This window comes from Hirundo rustica, chromosome 23, assembly GCF_015227805.2.
Source record: "Hirundo rustica isolate bHirRus1 chromosome 23, bHirRus1.pri.v3, whole genome shotgun sequence".
Lineage (NCBI taxonomy): Eukaryota > Metazoa > Chordata > Aves > Passeriformes > Hirundinidae > Hirundo > Hirundo rustica.
In genome coordinates this window covers 366,249-386,690 of record NC_053472.1, presented here as the reverse complement: position 1 = coordinate 386,690, position 20,442 = coordinate 366,249, and the positions used below count along the sequence as shown (strand labels likewise).

The 20,442-nt window shown below is 42.3% G+C and overlaps 1 protein-coding gene across 2 annotated transcripts in view; it reads right to left on the bottom strand.

Annotated features, from left to right (window-relative positions):
• The window catches only part of ARHGAP32 (Rho GTPase activating protein 32), a 247,896-nt gene extending 228,201 nt beyond the window's left edge, over positions 1 to 19,695 (bottom strand). For both annotated transcript variants that reach the window (XM_040084990.2, XM_058423373.1), the window contains exon 1: positions 19,626 to 19,695. The gene's annotated coding sequence lies outside the window, so the exon portion shown is untranslated. The remainder of the gene's footprint in view (positions 1 to 19,625) is intronic.
• Between the last annotated feature and the right edge of the window lie 747 nt (positions 19,696 to 20,442).

The following is a 20,442-nucleotide window of genomic DNA, read 5'->3' as shown; positions in this document are numbered from 1 at the left end:
AGCCTTGTTCTATTTTTTCTGTAATTGAGGATATCCCTTTGCATCACAAACTGCCACCACTGTTTTGCTCTAACATCCACGGAAAGCAAATCATAACTACAACATGCTAAACAGAGACAGGTCTCCAGAGTTATTAATTTAAAAAGTTCATCACTCTAAAGTCTTTGCTGCAAGGCATAAATTATTCTACCTTAAAAGAAGACTTTTAATGCCATCATTTATTCAATGTGACTATAGGGTGAAAAATTCTGAGTCACTAAAAACACTGAAACAAAGTAGACTATTAAAAGCTCCTTCCAATACACACAAATACGCATTTCACTAATTTAATAACCTCAGTAAAACCTAAAGACACGCTCCAGGATGCAGCACTAAGGAAGAGTGAGTACAATATTCTGGCTCTATTACCCACTTCCATTCGCGCTTGCCAAACTCACAGGGCCAATTCCAAACAGCAATACACATAAAGTAGGCTGTTCTCAAAGGAATTCAAAGAGACAAGTATGCTCTTTTGCAATTCAATAACCCACGTTTTCTCACGCTCAAGTGGTGACCTCCTCTTAAATACACAAGTCGCTGAAGAGAAGGTGCAGCCAAAATCCAGCGTTTGTCAGATAAAATAATCTATATTTAAAGAGGCAAGACCAGACAATATAAGGTTCAAAATTTCGTTCTAATAAAAGGAAAAAGAAGATGGGGAAAATGGAACTAGTGTTGTGGCCTGAACTCAAACAGATTTTCAACATCTCTTGATGAGTAGAGGAAGGTCAGCAAGGTAGAGTCACTCAAACCTAGCAGGTTTCTCACCCAAACTCTCCCTTATCACTCGAACTATGAATGTTCTGAGATGTCTCCCTGCTCAGACTGAACCCAAACCCCTTTTTTCCCGTATGTTTCTTGGTGAAGTCATTTCTATATAGTTCAACTACAGAAGTGGTGAAGAACTATGACGTTTCCTATTCAGGAAAAAAAAAAAAAAAATCTAAATATTAAAAGGTAACGAAGAAGAGTAACCAAGCATGGGGAAAATGCCCTTTTACTCCTAATAGTACAGAGCAATGGTAGAATTGACAAAGGCCAATAATATCCTGGTTTACATTCCATTTCAGCTCAGCATGTGCTTCAAGTTAAATCGATGCACTCCCTTGAACCCGTGGGGCTGTGCTGATGGTTCAGCAGCGTTGGAGCACTGTCCTAAATCAAGTGCATCTGCAGCTTCAATGAGCAGTGAGAACTAAGCAAATTGTTGCTGAAATGTTTGGCTTTCTGCACCTCCAGAAGTGTGAAGGTTTGCAAAGGGAGCTGAGCAAAAGCCACTCACTTGAAAGCTTTCCCCTTGCCATGAAGTCAGCGTAGCTCATCCCCAGAGCTGCAAAGGGCTGAGCCAGCCAGATTCTCTTCCACTGCAGATAAACCAGGCAAAGGGTTTTTAAAAATGCACTTTTAAAAACAAGATGGTCCAATTAATTAACTTGGACGCTCAACTGGTTTTTAGCAAAGAGAAGAAACTGAGACAAACTATTAAAAAAGTCTTTAAATAAAACCATGTGAGGAAGATACGGCCCTAAAGTCCTGTTGGTCTTGAATGCAAAATTTCAATGACAGTGAGTGATTTTATTTTTTCTGAAATACTGTGGAAAAACATTGTTCCCCATCCCCTCCATGCATTTTAAACACTTCTGAATGTATGAATTATACAAAAGAGCTCAATTAAAGGATTCCAAAAACTCATTAATAAAGGCTACAACTAACCAGTCACAAAATGCAAGTGAATCACCAACGGCTCTACAACAGGAAAACAAGCTGGTTTCAGGTGTGGATCATGTGGGCTCAAACATCCTCACAGCCACAAAATTACTCCTTCAGACAGTGAATTATAAATATCCTTCTTTGATTATACAGGAGCAATGAAAACAATGACTGAAACTGTCACTATTGACACCTGTCTGATCCTTCTCTCTCTCTCTCTCTCTGTTTCAAGCTGACAAGATCTTACTTAGGAAATTTCAGCTGTACACTGAAGGCACTGTGTTTTCTAAGGCCAAAAGTGACCCGGTAGCTCCTTGAAGCTGTTAAGGGAGTAGCACAGAAGGGGAAAAACCACAAAGCACCACAATAAAATCAGTTAGAGACACAGAAAATAAATGAATTTGTTTTTAAAACTACCTTGAGCGAGGGATTTTTTTCCACTGTAGCATTTCAAGCTGCCATGCTCATTTCACTGCATTCTGCAAGTCTCACATCACAAGCCATATAATGGATGCTTTCTTATTAAAGAAGGAAAAGACATTTAAAAGCAATGTGCAAAATTAGTAATGCCAAGATTGCGGCTTCAATCCCTTTATGGACCATTCACATAAGAGCGGGACTTCGTGATCCTGGTGGGTCCCTTCCAATTCAGAATATTCTGTGATTCTTTGAAAAGTGGTGCTTTAACAATTCTAAAAAGAAACAACCAATTATCATCAACACCCTTGAAAAGTGAAAATATCCTTTTAAAATTTATCTCCAAAAAGCAGATAACCATGAAATCCCCTGGAGGGAGATTAAATAGATAAATAAATTGATAAACACTATTTGCAGCACCTTGTTTGCCATACCAAACATTTTTTGGTCCTAACAAATCTCCATTTACACCTGGGAGTGGGTTTTTTTCCAAGACTTCAGAGACTGGAATTGCCTCTAGAAGTTTTTCTGTGCTGACCTATGTTTCAGTACTTGGGAGACCTTGGAACCAATACACTGCTGAGTGTTGGTTTTTGTCAGATGCTGCTGCTTCTTCCTGAATGCTGAACAATTCCAAACCCATTTGACATCAGCAGGAGCACAACCGAAGAAAAGCCACACAGAAATCCAAGTAAATACTGAATTCAGTGCTGCTGCTGCTGGCCCAACATGACAGGAGTAGCTGGGACTAATTTCCTGGACTTCTCAACATGGTCTGGGGTATTGCTAACCCAGAAAACTCTAGCAGAATTGGGTTAGGGGGTGACAACATGTGCCCACCTGGGGGGACTGCAAGAGGCGGTGAGAAGATTATCATCTCTCACTGCAGCTGAAAGAACTTAATGGCCCATGACTTAATACCATAACCAAACACTGGAGGAAAGTGTTAAAAATTATATTAAGTAATAAATTGAAATTTTCTTTTCTTTGTAAAAAGAAAAAAACCTGCAACAAACCACAACTAAAGAAAAAAGCCCGCAACAGACCACAACTACTCATCACCTAATACAGATTCTAAAAATAAGCCTACCCAGAGTTAAAGAAAAAAACAAAAAATACCCACAGATGAAGAAGAAATAAGCGAGATGGTGACTCTTACAGAGGAGAACATTCATGCTGAAGAAACATAAAAATTATTTTGGTCAGTAACATTTAAACTGTCAGAAACGGCACAGTTAAAAATTACTTACTCAAAGATTCAACCCCCTCTGCCTGTCCCTACAATTCTGTAATTCAGAAATATTGTTGATAACGTTCAGATGACAGATACAGGTAAATCATATTTAAAGCCCACTCACCTTGCTAGGCATCTGCTCATCAACAGCAATTCATTAACATCTTTTGTATTTAAAATAGTAATTTTACCATAGAGGTGTCATGGTACAGACCAGGCTTGAACTGTGCAGGGCATGCACAGGATTGCTGCACCCAAAATATACACTCCCATTTCATCACCTATGAAAAGTTCTTCAAAGGACAGATCTTCAAAGCACAGCAGCACAAATCCACTCAAAGTTAACCAGAAGAGATTCAGAGATTTGCACAAGGAATTTTTAAAAAAGCAAAACCCAATCCACACTGCAGTCCTGCCCCTTTGAAAGCTGGCAATATAAAGTAGCAGCCGTATATTTTTAATTAACGTAAAATGAAATTGCTTCAATAAAAGCACTTCAGGAATCTGCATTTGTGACTTGATTAAAAAACAAACCAGCCACCTAATATTTGGGGCTGTTTAAAGCACCGGTGAGTTCAAGATATCAAACCCTCACACATCAAAGGATGCACAAACATTACTGCTCTGTCAACATTTCCTCCAAAGGATGGACATCAAGGCTCAGGAAAGGTTTACTAATGCCTCTTTAGAGAGCTTTATCTCCACTTCCAAAACATGACCATTTAATCTCCCCTTTTTACCCTAGGAAGAGAAAAAAAAGCAACCTAAAAAGCTAATAATAATATGGCTAAAGAAATAAGTAATTTGAATTTAAAAATAACATTAAATTCATTTGACAACTTTTTTTTTTTTAACCCTCAAAAAGATTTCTTTTCAGAACCTTAGGAGTATGTTCAAATTCAGCCTTAAGGTTCTGCTGAAGCAAAGCAGCACATTCTGCAGTTTGAGAAAGAAATACCTTGAGGCAAGTGAATGAGACATCTCTGCCACACTTTAGTAAACCACACAGAATCTGATAAATCCTGAAAAATGTAACAGCACTAAACGAAGACAGGGACAGAGGTTCAGGCCTGCAGCATCCAGCTGGGTTACAGCTGTGCCCCTGGCAGGCAGTTGGCGCTCTGGCGACGAACGCTACGGGATCCAAACTGAAACTCGAGGAAATTTGGCTTTGCGAGAAAGTACCAACTGGAACTGGGTCAGGTGAACCTCAAACACGTTTCCTTCCAGCTGACACCTTAAATTGCCTTGTCCACTGGTTTGGAGGCAGCTGGAGCCTTGATAGAATCTCCTCCTCCTGGCCATACATTCCCTACAGAAAGCCTGGGGGGTTAAAGGCACTGGCACACCTGGAGCAGGTGTTCTAATGATCTCCCTTCTGTGGGGAAGAACTCCCAGCTGAGGGTCAGCAGGGTCCCAGTGACATTTACATCACAAAGAAGTCCCTTCAATACCAGCAGCGCTGAGATGGTGGCCCTTATGGCCACTGGCAGGTGGCTGTTCCTGTGCTACCCCTCTCTTTGGAAAGGCTGAGCTGCGAGCACAAGGTCTCTCCCACTTGGTGTGTCATTTTCCACCTCCACAGAATTCCAAGATCCTGTAAAGAATATCTACAGACAGGGAAAGGACGAGACTGCCAGACTGATGAACCCTTTGATAGCACAATCAGCTCATTTTACCATGGCACCAGGTTTTTAATCACGCAACTTTCAGTATGCAGGGTAATACTGCAAACTTACCTCAAAATGCTGACAATTTTCCTGCTTACCAACAAAAAGGTGTCATTTGGCAAACTTAGGATAGCACCAAGTCCCATTGGGAGAGAAGGGGAACATGTAAGGCGTGTTGGTTTATGTCTCCATGAAGGCATGCAGTTGTGTTTACATTTTAAGCTTATTTAAATGTATGGCCTCTGTAAGCAAAACCAGCCCTCATTTAAATTTCACAAGGATGTTTTATCTGGTTAAGAAAGCCTCCAAAAGTTGTCTTCTGTATTTTAAGCATCAGGCTAGACACTTACATTGCCTCCTCTTCATTGTGCAGCTCTGACGTCCTTAATCTCTTCTGAATGTTATAAACATGGGTTTGAGGAAACCAATTTATAAATGACAAATCCACACAGATTTTTCTGTTTAGAGTCTCTTAATCTTTGCAAAGCTTCCAATAAGCAGAGAATACTTCTCGCTATTGTGTGAAAGAGCCTCACACCACAAAGAACTTAATAACCTAAGTAAAAATGCCTTTCCTCTACATGCTGCTTGCTTGCCTTTTGCATTGAAAATATTACAAATACCAACATTTAGCATCCTGGAATGAGATTCTCTATCCATATAGCTGGGATCAAGTGGAAAAAGAGGATGCTGGTGGAGGCTGGACCTCCACTTCAAAATTTTTTACCACCTTAATATTTAAACAGTTGCTGTAGTAGTCTACGCAGGTTTATTGCTTAGAGCTTTGACCACCATTTCCTTGTGACTCAGGGAAAAAAAAGAAAAAAGAAAGAAAAAGGCAGAGTAGCATAGATGAGGAATGGGGGAGGAGAAACTTTTATTGCTTTCTCTCTACAGGAATGTTCACAAGCTGACTGATTGCTCAGAGGGAAGTGGGACAGATCCTGACACTCTTTCATGAGGATGTAGACCCACACTTCAATCAGAACGTTCCCAGTGAGACTGGAGGAGGCAAAAGTACAATTGGAGCAAAGGAAACATTCTCAAAGTGTTTGTATACATTCCTGATTTCTCTTTCTGTAAAATTGCAGCCTCTGCTAGAGAAATGACACTAATACAAGCCAGAGAGATGGAAACAAGCTCAGAAAACACAAGCCATTCTACATCTCCCTGTATATTTCAGGTCCTTTTTTCATGTCTCTTTTATGTAAATCTACACTTGAGCATTTGTTTCACTTCTGTTCATGTTCTTAAGATTTGCAGTTCTGCATATAAAAGGGAAAAACTTAAAGTATTTGTTGAAAAAGCAATAATATAAAAGTGAATAAGTAGTATCGTCATGGCAATATCTACACAGGCCCAGCTGGAAGATAGCAAACCCACCAGCAACTTCCATGGTACCAAGAGCTGTGCTGGGAACAGCCCAGAGCATTTTTATCCCTTTAAAACCTTTTTATTTCAACATCTCCCACCAGGGCAAAAAGGATTTATGTACTCTTGCTATAACTCCACCTAAAAGCTCCATTTGCCTAAGTTTTAAGATAACAATTTGTCCTGTTATTTTTCTTCCCCTACAAACCAGATTTTTAACCAAAAAAAAAAAAAAAAAAAAAAAAGGCAACGCTTGAACATCATTTCTTCATCTTCACTAAAACTGTATCAAAAGTTTGCTATTCCAGCAGAGAACTAGCATGACTTGGAAAGAAGATGTTACACCAGGCTATATTAGGATTTTTTCCAGTCCAGTAGCTGGCCTGGCTTCCATTTCCACATCATAGGAAGGTCTGAGACGACACCTTGGAGGCTGCAGGTAAAAAGCTAAGAGATTTGCAAGTGCTTGATGCTACTGAGACCCTCAAGCCCTTGAAACTCTACAATCTATTTATAGAATAAAAAGAAGGAAAAAAACAGTCACAAACAGATGGGACAAGCAGAATAAAAGGAAAGTGTAAATTGACTTGGCCAGGGCAATGTTGGAAGACGTCTACAAGTACTTAATAGAGTTAAATGTTTAAAAAAGAAAATCATCTCCCTGTAAGTTCAGACTCTGAGGTGGTAAATAGCACCGTATGCCACGCCATATGCCAGTCAGCAAACAGCCTTCAAAAATCATCTCTCAAAAACCGTTCTCTGAATCGTCCGGATTCCACCACACAAGCAGGAGCAAGCAGTGACACAAGAAAACCCACACTGTCCATGCATTAATCCTTTCAAACAGCAGGCAAATATAGAGGGCAGGAGTTCAGCGCTTGGAAGGTGTCAATCTACTCCACAAAAAAACAGTGCCACTGATAGGAGCAGAGTTAAGACCACACTCACTGAACCCACACACTACTCCCATTTGAAACAAAGACTAATTTTTTTTGTCACTGTCTTAAGCAACAAGAACAACCCAAATTCTTCAGAGTTACAGATTTGTTGGACTTGCTGAGCTCAAGAGCTGCTGAACCAACTGGAGAAAATCCATGCATCACTTCCCTGAGTTTAACAATGCCTGTTGTACGGATTTGAACATCACACAGTTTAGTCTGATTTAGAATATGCAGCATTTGGGGAGAGAACAAGTTGTCTATGAATTTATTTAGGAAAATTAAATATAACAGTGAGATCTTTCAAATCTCATCCATACACTGTCTAGCCCCTCACACAGCACTTTGTCTAGCAATGTACTAATAAAATTTCAGGCAAGAATTAGAAGGCTTAGAAGTGAATACTTAAACTCATCTATATGCCCATGAATTAAAACATCAGATACCTCCATCTTCATTGCTAAAAGTCCTTATTGGGTAGGTAAACTACCAGTAACCTAATGAGGAATGGGATTTTTCTTCCTTTTAAGAAGATATAAGTGTCACTACACTCCCAGAAGCAGGCTCTGGTGCGGGATGCTGAATGCCTGGCAGGGACGGAAGAAAAGACTTTTCTCAGGAGATGCAGGAGGACTACACATCTATGCACACAATTAGGGCCAGAAATTAGCTCAAGGAGGTATGAAAACCCCACAACAAACAACTCCTGGGTCTTACTGTCATCTCACTGAAACTGCAATTTGCATAAATAGCTTTAAAAACTTGTGAAAGGTAGGCAAGTTCAATAATTGCAGTCATTTTTAACCAGAAGCATTTCTGCAGTGTGTGCTTCAGAAGGGCAGCAGATCTCTGTCCTATAAAGTATACCCCATGGGATTTCACTTATCAATTATCAGACACAGCTGGTCCAGAACCACATGTTGGTTCAGCAATCAAAACCTTTCTTTATTGTCACAGTACCTGGGAAACTAAAATACACGAATTATTTTCCAACTTGTTTGTTGATGTTTAATTTATCCCTCTGAACACCTCTGAGAAGTCTCTAGAAATGAAGTAACAAAAGTTAGAGAAGATTTTACACCTCATGCATAGTATGGATTATGAGATTGCAGTTCCCTAACGAGGATATATTCTGCCCTGTTAAATCAAGATTTGCAGCTCTAATATATCAAAAAGATGGGAAAACACAATGCATAAACCCTACAGGATTAAATAGATCATTTGGAAAATTTTATAATTAAAAAAATCTCAACAGTATTTAGAATATAAGATTGGACTTGATAGTTAGAACGCTTGAAACTTCTCACAACTTTTCCATTTGGACATTTTATTTCCACCTTGCCTTCAAAACGAAGTGCAGTATCCGTATGGACCCTTGAGTCAGCCTAAGTCACTGCATTTCTAATGAATTTAAAAAAGGCATTTAAACACTTGATGGATTTCTCCTGGGAACTCAGTAGGGCTCAGCAGGGGACGCTGAAAAGACCTTCAGCTGAGGAGTGCTGAGAGCATCACCCTGCCAGCTTTCTCCAGGATGACAAGGTCACCAGGTTAAGTGCACCAGGCTTTTCTGGCGTTTGGCTCCAGGATTCTGCTGACTTTGCCCTTCATGCTGAGGAATCCTTCAGACCTGTTTAATGGGTTGTCAGCTTTCTGCTTCACCAGCCAGTCCCACGTTCATTCTTCATGCAAACTGGTGCAACCTCCAGCAGAAGTTACAGTGACAAAGCATTCACAGAGCTCAGTACAAAAACACCAGTCAGGAGCTACTCATGATTTTGAAGCATCCCAGTTTCTGAAAAGCTAGTTTGTGTCTACACAGTATTGAACAAAACATTAAACATTCTGCCCTTGGGTCTGTTCTGTCAGAAGCAAACACAAATGTGAATACTGTGATACATGGCTGCACTTCTCCTGACAGCTCATATTTTGGGTTCTTTATCTGTAGCAGTAACCCGTTCTCAATGAACTCCCGCTGTTTGTGAGAAAAATGCACATGCAACAAGCTTAGATCCCATTTGTCACACAGAATTATTTCAAGAGTCTTCATTATAATTCCTTCTGAACTGTTTTTCTAGGTGAGTTGAACAGTCTCGTTCATTTTGCCATACTTACTCTCCAAATGTATGCAATGTACTGTCCTGAAACTCCAATCAGCAATTGGAAAAACTTTGAAAATCAATATCTACATTCATTCCTCTTCTTCTCCTTATTTTAAATACAAATAATTAGGAAGATTAGGGAAAGTAGACCGAGAGACACTTTCTATGTATTTATGTGTCCTACACTCTAAAGCCTTACATACTTTTATTTTGCACCTTGTTACACCCAAGTTGTGACCCAGGATTTCTGAAGCGCTGTTTTCCATACCTGCTCCCACACAGCAGCACACACACAAGCCTTCTGCACTTTCTGCCCACAGGAATATTCAACAGGGAAATTCCAACATGCATATGCATAAGTTAACACTCAGTTGGAAATCCAAAATAATTTAGAGCTGCAGTTCTTTGTGCATTCAAATTTTTCTGAAATTTTAACACATAAATGAGAAAAGCAACCACTGCCAGGAATCTCTGAAACTGTCCCAGCTGGCCCTGACAGCGTGGCCCAGAGCAAAGCCTCCAACATCTCCATGCTAAGGAGCTCCTTGTCCAAAAGGGTAGGGAGTAGTTTTAAGTCTCCCACAGGACTGTTATGAAGATTAATTAAGGTCTGAGCAGTGCTTTGAAGATCAAAACTGCTATGCTGTTATTTATCATTAAAGAACAACAAAGCACATTCTTGTTGTCTATAATTCAGCTTCAGAGAAAACAGTGGACGAGCACATGTTCAAGTGCATAAATAAATTCTCCCTGCCCCAACAAGCTGTGATTTGCATAACTGGATCTGTAACCACCAGAAAGTCTATACTCACTCCTTTGAAATATTTTAAAGGCCTGAAGGAATATAACCAATACAGTTTCTCTTCTGATACTTTTCCAGGCTAAGCTTTTCCTATCAGATATTTCTGCCTCCGTTCAGCAATGCCTTTTATCCTGTCAGGAACCCTTGGATTAATTCACAGGATAATATTAGAAATATACTAAAGCGCTTTGCTAAGTCAGTTCAACACCTATTCTGGATGTTTGCATTCAAAAAGAGGAGCGAGAATGACAGTATGGCACAGTGTGTCTTTTTTTTAATGGGGAGGAAATTACAAGTATTTTGGAGCTCTGCTTTCTTCACAAGTTTTCCATCAGAAAATGACTACTCTCCTTAACAGATTAGTATTTCACAATCAAAGTATTTCACAAAAATATCCACTGCTGAAAAATGCATAGAAATACTCCATTGTACAGTGTATGACTAAGCTACACTTCCTTCAAACACATGCACACATACAATTTTAAAATATTTACCAGAAATGCTCCCATATTTCAACCATAGTTGTATTCTTAAAACATGGGACCACGTGTATTTTGGCAACATGTCCACACAAAAAAACCACAAAAGGTTCGTATTAAGAAAAATTTAAAAAAACCAGAATTAAAATATGTGAATAACTACTCTCAAGCCTTGCCACCGCAATCTTGTCTTCCTGATCTTATTCACACAGCTCCAGCAGATAGAGTCCTCCACCATCCCAGCACTGGGATGCAGCAGTGCAAATATTTAAAGCAAACAAGGATAGCAGCTGTTGGACCTCGAGGGCGGTGAGCAGAAAACTGGTGTAAACTGGGCAGCTCCTGCCACGCTTCCACTGCACAGACACTGCTGCGAAAGGGTCTGCAGGATGCTGAGCACCTCCCCGCTGCGTCAGCCCCCATCGCCTATCACAGGAAATACTTACGTTTTATTGGATTGCTTTTTGGCTCTCTTCCCATTACCTTAGTCGGCACTCCAAGTCTGCAGCACATTCTTATTAACAACATGGACACCAGCCTGTGAACTTCTGTACTTCTTCAACTGCTTTCAGGAGCAAGTTGAGTTATATTTAGCAGCCATATGGCATCCCTCCTCCACACGCTTGCTAGAGATAAGAACTGACAAATGAAGTTTTCTAAAACACCGATCTATATGTTTTCATTTCCAGTTTTAGTCGTAGATGTTAACTGTGGTTTAATTGTTAACCCTGGCGTTTGCCAAACAGGAAATGCACAGGGTACCTCTAGCAAAGGATGCAATCGCAGAACTAAGTTTTCTTGCAATCTAGGTGAAACTGTTAAGAACTTAATCTGTACTCCAGACAGCTGCATTCTTCTGAAATTAATACAAAATGGCTACATAACTAAATAGCCATGGGTGTATTGGCTTCCTTATGAAATTGGCAATTGTTCTGTGTACGGATGACTGAACATAGGTTACTTGAGCAGCTCAAGCTGCTGCATATCTTAATGGGAGAAAGTCAAGAGCACAATGACAACTAATTCATGTCCAATAAAGAACATCAAAGACAAGGGCAACCACCACACAATTTTCCCATGCTCCTGGGAACCAGGTTTACAAAACTGAATTTCCCTACAGCCGAGCCTAATTTCACAGAAACTGCAGCCAGAGGTTAGAAAGAGATCAACATGTTTCAAAAACTAAGACAAGACATCTGAGAGCTGCTGTCATTCAGGACAGCTGAAAAGGCAGGCTGAACACACATGAAGGATCTACAACAGCCTCTCCCTGAAGGACTGGAGGCCCCTGATAATTTGAAAGAAATCGATGTTTTTTCCTCTCTAGCAGTGAGAGGAATCACTGCTTAAAATATTTATCTGTCAAGCTAAATCATACCCGATGGCTAACTCTTCTTTCTGGTATCTGGAGCTTCCCCAACTCCGTCTGTGCTTTTCTGGGGAACAGGTATGCAAGGAACACCCCAAGAAAAGCTCTCACTCAGGTGGCTGCAGCCACAAACACCTGGCGTCAAGCACCCTCCCCAAGGCTGACTGCACAAAAACAACCAGATTCCAGGCCTCATTCCATGCCTCCACTTGTTTTGCACCTAGTTCAATTCTTAGGAGGCAAACCCAGCTTCTTCCCTTCTGTCCAAAGAAACGCAGAACAGCGTAGAGTGTTTCTCCAGCAGGGGAAAGAGGGACAGACACGCACATGCCTGAACACACTCGTGAGCTGCACGTCCAGGATGAGAAATATAAATGAACAACTGTGTTTCCTCCAGCTGGTGTGTTATGTTCACTACTCTAGGAAAAATAATAAACCCTCACTAGTGTGGTTTCTCTCCCTGTGCACGAAGCAATTTGGAGAATCTGTGCAGCTCATCCTCTGCTTAAGCCTTGTAAAATTCATGAGGGTGAACGATAAGGCACAAATCACTGCCTGCAGCACAACCTTCACGCCGGACAACTCACTGGAGACCCAATGTGCCAGTCAACACATTTTGCAAAGAAGTAACAATTTCTTCACAGCACTGATCATTCCCTACCGAACCAGCGAATGAAAAATAATTGCTAAGTCAGAAAAACACCAGGAAGCAGGAGAAACAAATTGCTCACATGCCAGAATCCCTGGCACAGAACATTTGAGAGAGAACAAAATGTTTAAGGATGCAATCAATCATTAAGGTTTCTCCCAAAAAAGAGAGCACACACTCTCATTTGTTAAAAGCTTGCCATGGTGGAAAAAAAAGGCAAGAATAACCATCCCTGCATGCTTGATTATCAAATCAGAGCTCAGTGGGAAGAACAAGTAAGGGAGTCTTCCAATTAACCAACTTTTTTTTTTTTTTTTTTTTTTTTTTTTTAATTTAAATTCAGTCATTGAACATGCTGGAGAAAGATGTCAGGAAAATCAAATCCCTGATCTTCTGGCAGTTTTTCCCATTCCCGAACAATTCCTCCTTCAGATGCACAGCCATAAGGGTTCAAAGGTCCCTGCGGCCATTGTTCTCAGTTCCAGAGTAGTTACAAACAAACTTTTGTTCCTGTTTCTTCAATGAAATAAGCTGCAGCAGTTACCAATGACTGAACTTTACATCTGAAGCTTGCCTTGTGCATCATGCAACAGGAGGATTATGGAATCTCATTTAGATTTTAAACATCCAAAATTAAGTTATCAGAACTTTTGCTGAAATAAAAATCAATACTCCTTACTGATTCAATCTCCAGTGAACATACTACACCTCTGCATATTCGCAAAAGTGAGGAAGGAGCAACACATCCTGGTTTACAGATTATGCCAAAGAATTCTTTTTGGTTTATCTGAATATTTATAGCTATTGCTCACTGAGTTTTACAAAAAACCTACATTTTATATTTTAGTACAAAAGTGGTATCATAATCAGTACATATAAATACTCATATATGAGCATTAACAAAAATCTTGATACTCAAACAGCAATTTTTATTTTTATTCCAGACAGAGTGTAAGGGATAAGATGATAATCAAAATGGCAAGTTATGCTAAGTACCTACTGAAATGTGTTCAGAAACGTGTCCATGAAAAGTTGATATGGAAATTGTTGATAAAATTTGTAAAGATTCCATTGTATCAGCTGCTACGTAAAATCTGGGGGGAAGAACAAGCAAGGTGCATTATCAAGCAAGAGAACAGTCTTTTTGAAGTCAAAATAAATTTTAAAAACTACTGAAATCACCCTGTTAAAAGACTGATTGTTCCCAGCAGGCAGGAGCAGACTCTCTAGAGATGCTTCTTGTAAGACACAAACACAAAAGGCCTGGCACAAGACTGCTGTTATGAAAGCTAATGAAGACATTCATGAATCATAACAAGGAGGAAAAGGGTAAATATCAGCAAACTCAAAGACTCTTGCATCAATTAAAATTGTGCACAAACAGGGTTGTCCAGCTACATTCTTCATAGTAGCCACACTTAGTGAAATCTGTAAGAATATGGCCAAATTATAAAATTTAGATTTGAGAAACTTGTTGGTTTTACGCTGGCACCAAAAAACCAAACTGTTTTCAAAACACCAAGCACTGTATCTTCTTTTTTCCCTAGAGAACTCCCAGGCACCTTGAGCATTCTGAGTATGAAGGCCAAAAAGCTCATCTCCCAAATGCCAGGAAACATTGTTACTGAAATTAAAGGGGGGGAAGGCAACTTAACTTTAATATTTTAATAGAAATGTTTTTAGTCAGTAATAAATATCTCTCAGATAACAAAATACACAGCAAATTAAATATGCCTTTCTGTAAGAAGCAAGAATTTTCAAACCACACGTAACAACCTAACACCTTGCCACCAAAATTATTTTTGGGAAAACTGATTTTCTCATTCTGTTAGTAAGTGATAACAAAGCTTTTAGCAAACCACCTTCATCCACGTATCTTAAAAGCAATTCACCCATTGGAAGAGCTGCCACCAGAAGACCTAAGGCCACAACTGCGGCTGACCAAGTGTCCCTCCATCCAACAAAAAACCTCAAGGATATTTAAGCAGTTAATTTAACCCTGAAATCCGTAGGAAGTCAGGCTCCAAAGTGCTTGCAGCCCTAGTTAAATGAATTAATGGTGGAAATTGGAGAAACTCTAGTTCCTCTCTGACTCTTAATGAGTTATAATGGATACCCTAAAAAATCAATGCTTTCTACCCACAAACATCAGTACTGAGAGGAGGGCAGGCAAAAGCTCTGGGCACACCAGAGGCAGGATGGAGGGGCAGCAATTGCAGCTCCTTCATCAGCAAAAGTAATTGAGATGGCCAAGAGGGAGAATGATTCATTGATCAGTAACTGATACACAGATATTGCTTCAACCACTGACCTCATACCACGTCAGGACACACTCCAAATATTGCAACAGCTACAGAAACAAGAGGGAAAGACAATAAGGGTGCCTACAAAAACTGTTTTTAAAGTGGAGATGTATTTTATTTTCTAAACAATGGGTTAAAAGCTGCTGAACCATATTCTCATAGAATATTGGTGTCATACAGTGTCTCATAGGCGGCAATATGAACTCCAGAAATATAGGTGTAACTGAAACACAGGGCAATAACATCCAGTGAAGGCTAACTCCAGTGTCAATCACCACCTGACAATACTAAATACATTCAAATCGTGAGCATGATGAGAGTTAACACGGAGTTTAATCATAAAGCGAGACAATAGCATGAGGAAGCACATACGTGGCACATTTACCAGCCTGATTACAGTAAACCTGGTAGCATTGGTTTATCAGCTTAACCAATCAGCAGGCAATTAACTGTGCATTTAACAACGAGGTAGTAAAGTTTCTTCCCAGGGAAAATCAGATTGGAAAAGTCAACATCAGCTTAAACGCGATTAACTTCCTGTCCCACTGCTGGCAAAACAAATCCAATTTACTAAATAGTTTAAAGGGCAGGTTTTAATTATTTTGCACACTTCCAAAGAATCCAACGCTACACACAAATATGGATAAGTGGATCTCCTGCAGCGAGTGCAGACCCCAGAACCACAAAACAGCACTGAAATAAACACCCAGAGACTTCTTAGCGTGCCTAAGAGCCCCAGCACCTTGCACTGCAGAAACCCCACATGTTATTTGGGATATTATACAGGAGAGAGGCCACAAACAGCTGCAGTTTCCTGTTCTGTGAAACAAAACCCTAACTTGGAACATCTCCTTCAGACTTCTCCAGTACCTCACATTTCTAAAACAATCTTAGAAAACCAAGATACAACAAGTAAATCCTGTGAGATTTACGTCTTTTACGTGGTTTCCAACGGCACGCATGCACACCTCCCTAGGAACATGCATGGGCTACTCAATAATCTATATATTTAAAATATTTTGCACTGCAAGGGCTCGCAGTGTGGGAGAAACACAACAAGGCACACACAGAAACAGAACAAGGATTCAGATGAGCAACTCAGTTTTGCTGCCTTCCTGCACTTCTTACCCAACAACATAATTAAAAGTTGAAAAGTGAAGCTCTCCAACTTTAATTGTTCAGCAGCAAAGATAACGGATAACTTTTCAGCGACAACACAGATTTACCAAAAAAAAAAAAAAAAAAAAAAAAAAAAAAAAAAAAAAAAAATCCTAAGCAAAACAAACAAAACCCCACAAAATTAATATTGAGGAGGAACAGTTTCGGCCAAACCGGGTGAGAATTGCTAAATGACTCCTGACCTGCGGCATCACATCCTCGGGTTATGCGTTGGCTGGAAAACCTAATCTGCATAACAATAGGTACAAAAAATGGCTTCTCTTTAGTGTCTGGGATGTGCACACCCCTCCTCTCCAACCATGCTCAGCCAGCCTGCTCAAAGGATTAACATAAGAATAGAAATCACTGGGAAAATCCACATGCTCTGACTGCCCAGACTTGTTGACCTGCTTCACCCCAGATACCAAAATGACTTATTTTTTCCAAGGAAAGCAGTTATGGACTTTAAAAGCTGACAAACACTTCAATCTGTTTCTCTTTTATTGCAATAAGAGATATCCCAACAGCAGCTATCAAATCCAAACACAGACTCAGAACATCCTCCACTGTTGGAAGCACAGACTCAGAACGTGCTGAAGTTCAAATTCTTGCACAAGTCTGGTGGGGAAGAATGGCTCTGTCAGGTGATCTCAGCTCAGACCTACCTGGCTCATCATCATCATCAAACCCATAGAAGCAGCAAGCTTATCAGCCTTGCTGGTACACAATGCTGCTGCTTCACAGGGAAGGCTGAAACCAGACCCAGGAGCTGCAGGTGAGGAGCACACGTGGCAGAGGACACGGCCCTGTGGACACCACACCTGGAAGGGGCCACCTGTGCTCACAGTCCCACAGGACCAATTTGGTTCTGAAGCCATAATTTACAAATTTACCTACATCTTCTATCTTCTTCCCTTTCTGTCCTTACCCTGGCACCAGGAGAGACAATTGCTCTTGCCTTGGTGACAGCCACTGGAATCAGAACTACTGCAAAGATCAGAATATTTTGAAGAAATGCAAATGAAGATAATCCCCTGGTCCGTGAAAAAGCCAGCATCTTCCTCTTATTGGTGGTGAGCAGTTCACAAAGGCCAAGGGAACCCCATCTCAATTCTTCTCTCCTACACAAACTATTCTAGCCATAATAAAGTATGAAAAACATCATTTATTTTTGGAAATATGGACATTGGGCTCCTGCAAAACACACTGAGTCTTTGTATAAACATATTATAGTATTTGACATGTTTGTTTTGAAATGGGAGAGGTTGACTGGAATCATCCCCATAATGTGGTCTGACACGTCATGCAAAACAATGCACTCAGACAGCAGAATGACATTTCTTTTTCAGAAGTTCACAAAAGAACCAGAAGCCCAGGGGGAAAATGGCCAAAGTAGCACTAGTCATATTTTTTGTTGGATTTCCTCCACTCCGTACGGGATCTTCTCCCCGGCCACTAAGTCACCACTGCAATCACCCCCCTTAAATTCAACATTATGATCATCATTCCCATCACTTTGCGTTACAGAAAACAGATTGTTCGGGGCTGTGATCCTGATATTTCACAATCCCCCAGCAGCAAGTGACACAAAACCACTGCAACATCCAGCTACAAACTGGACACAACACCCAAAAACTAAAGCAGTTCCCTGATGATATCTCTGCTGACTTGCCTCAGATGTATTTGTCGAGTTTTTGAAGAAACAAAGAGCACTTTAAAAAAATAAACCCCAGATTAAGACCACAAGCTGAAAGACTGGCCAATAATTTGCTTCTGGCAATGGACTAACGTTTCTTCTGTACACTATAAACGGCATTAATACCACAGCAACACTTTCAGTTCTGTTTCCCTAAGTAATAGGCTTTGCATTTTGCAAGACTGACCCCATTTTCCCCCACTTTATCATCTCTATCACCATATGCTCTCAAATGACTAAAATCTTGATTCTTGCAGCTGGCTCCAATGTGTTTAAAGACTACAGACCCATCAGCTCCACATGCACACACCCTGGGGTAAGGCTCTGATAAGTTTCCTGAAAACAAACCAGTCCAAGCACAAGAACTATTTACTGCTCTTTTATCACGAAGAATATGTAATATTTTACTTACCAGTCAAAATAAGCTGCTCACTCAAGGCTAACTTGATTTTAGAGTGAGAAGACATCTGTGCAGTGGAAAAGAAACACCGCATGGCTCTCAGTAAGCACAATGAGGATATCTACCCCTATTCTGCAGAAGCTCCAACCTTAAACACTTGAAATAGATTTTAAGAGTCTTGGAAACCAACCCGTTTGGTTCATTTCAAAGAAAAATGTCTCGTCTCGTCACCTTTGGATTACACACTTACAGCTGTTTCTTGAAATTACATTACATATTTTAAGCTTCTACCTTGTTGCCTTTCCACCTATTCCTCTCGATTGCATTCTTCCCAGTGCCAGGACCAACCAATACAACAAACTGGGTGCCCTCAGAAGCTGTCCAAGCCTCTGTCCAAAGTGCTGCTTTCTGTACAATCTCACGTGGAAAGGACAGAGAGGGAACAAAACCTGACTCGTTCCCATCACCTTCAAACAATCCAGCAGCCCATGGTCAGGTCTGGAGCAGCCATCTGCCACAGGAGACAGATTCCCAAGGGAGAACAAGATGGAACGCACGTTTTTCAGGAAGAAAGCAGCACTATGGGTGGATACACATGTGCGATTTTCAAAGGTTCATTCACCTTTTTCCCAAGCTGCCACTGCTCACCCAGGGTCCAGAAGCGTTATGGATCCTTCCCTAAAAACCTCATTCCGGCATCCACTGCTCACTTCCTTCTGCAAGCGGGCGGTGAGCTCAGCGAGACAATCTGGATAAAGCACCTCCGTGAGCACACGCAGCACCTGCTGGGCACCGCTCCGTGCCACACCGCGCCCGGACGCGAACCCCGCGCGCCCGCAGCGGCTCCACAAAGGGCGGCAGGACAATGGAGCCGGCGCAAAGCGGCGTCCGCACGCCGAACCCCAGGCGGGGATGGCACGCACGGGTTAAAATGCCCATCGTCCCTCCTCGCCGGTGATTGTGCCCCGGCCACGGGCGAATTCATCCACCTGGGAGACCCCCGGCGACACGGGCGGAGCTCCAGGGGCGGGAAAGGGGAGGGAGCGGGGGGAGCCCCGGCAAGAACAAAACCCCGCCGCGACAAACCCGCGAGTGCTTTTATTCGGCATTTTTGCCTTTTTCTCTCCCGCCCATGGCGGCAGCGGCCGCAGAGCGCGACACATCCTCTACCCCAGCGCCGCCCTCACGACCCGCAGGGCGCTGTCGCGACACTATCGCGACACTATCGCGACGGTGGGCGCTACGCCGACCTGTCCCCTCAGCCCTCCCCTCTGCTGGCCGCGCTCACCTCGCTCCGCCGCCGCGGGGCCGCGCCCCGACCGCCGCTCAGCAGCCCCGTCCCGCCGCCCGCAGCGCCATGGCCGCGGCCGCCGCAGGTGAGGAGGAGCCGCCGGGAAGGGGCCGGCGAGGGCCCGGCCAGGGGGATCCGCGTCCGGCACACGCCCCCCGCTCGGGCTCGGGCTCAGGGACGGGCGGCGGGGCCCATGCGCGCTGCTGCCGCCGCCGGCTCCGCCCCGACGCCGGGAAGGGCGGGCGTGAGGCGGCGGCCGGGAGATGGAGGGAGAAAGAGATGGAGGGAGGGATAGGTGGATGGAGGGAGGGATGACGGGGCTGGAGGGTGGCCGTAAGGGGGATACGGAGGAGGGAGCCCGGGGAGCCGGCTCGGGCTGGTAAGACAGCGTGTTTCCTTTCTACGGTTTCCTGGCAGGAGGCTGTAGCCTGCTGAGGGTCGGGCTCTGCCCCCAGGGAACGACGACAGGACGAGAGGATGCAGACGTAACCGGCACCGGAGAAGGTTTACGTTCGGCATCAGGAGGAATTTCATCACAGAAAGGGTGATGAGATGTTGGAAGGAGCTTCCCAGGGGGGTGGTGGAGTCTCTGTTCCTGGAGCTGTCCAAGGAGTGACTGGAAGTGACACAGCTGGGCTGGGTAACAGGGTGGGGATGGGTCACAGGGTAGACTCGATGGTCTCAGAGGTCTTTTTCAACCGAAATGACTCTGGGATTCCGGGACCAAAGCCACCAAAGCCCAGCCCAGCTGGGCTGCAGGTGATGGGGAAGGTGTGGGTCTGGGCACAGGGAAATGTTTCCCCCCAGTGTGGGA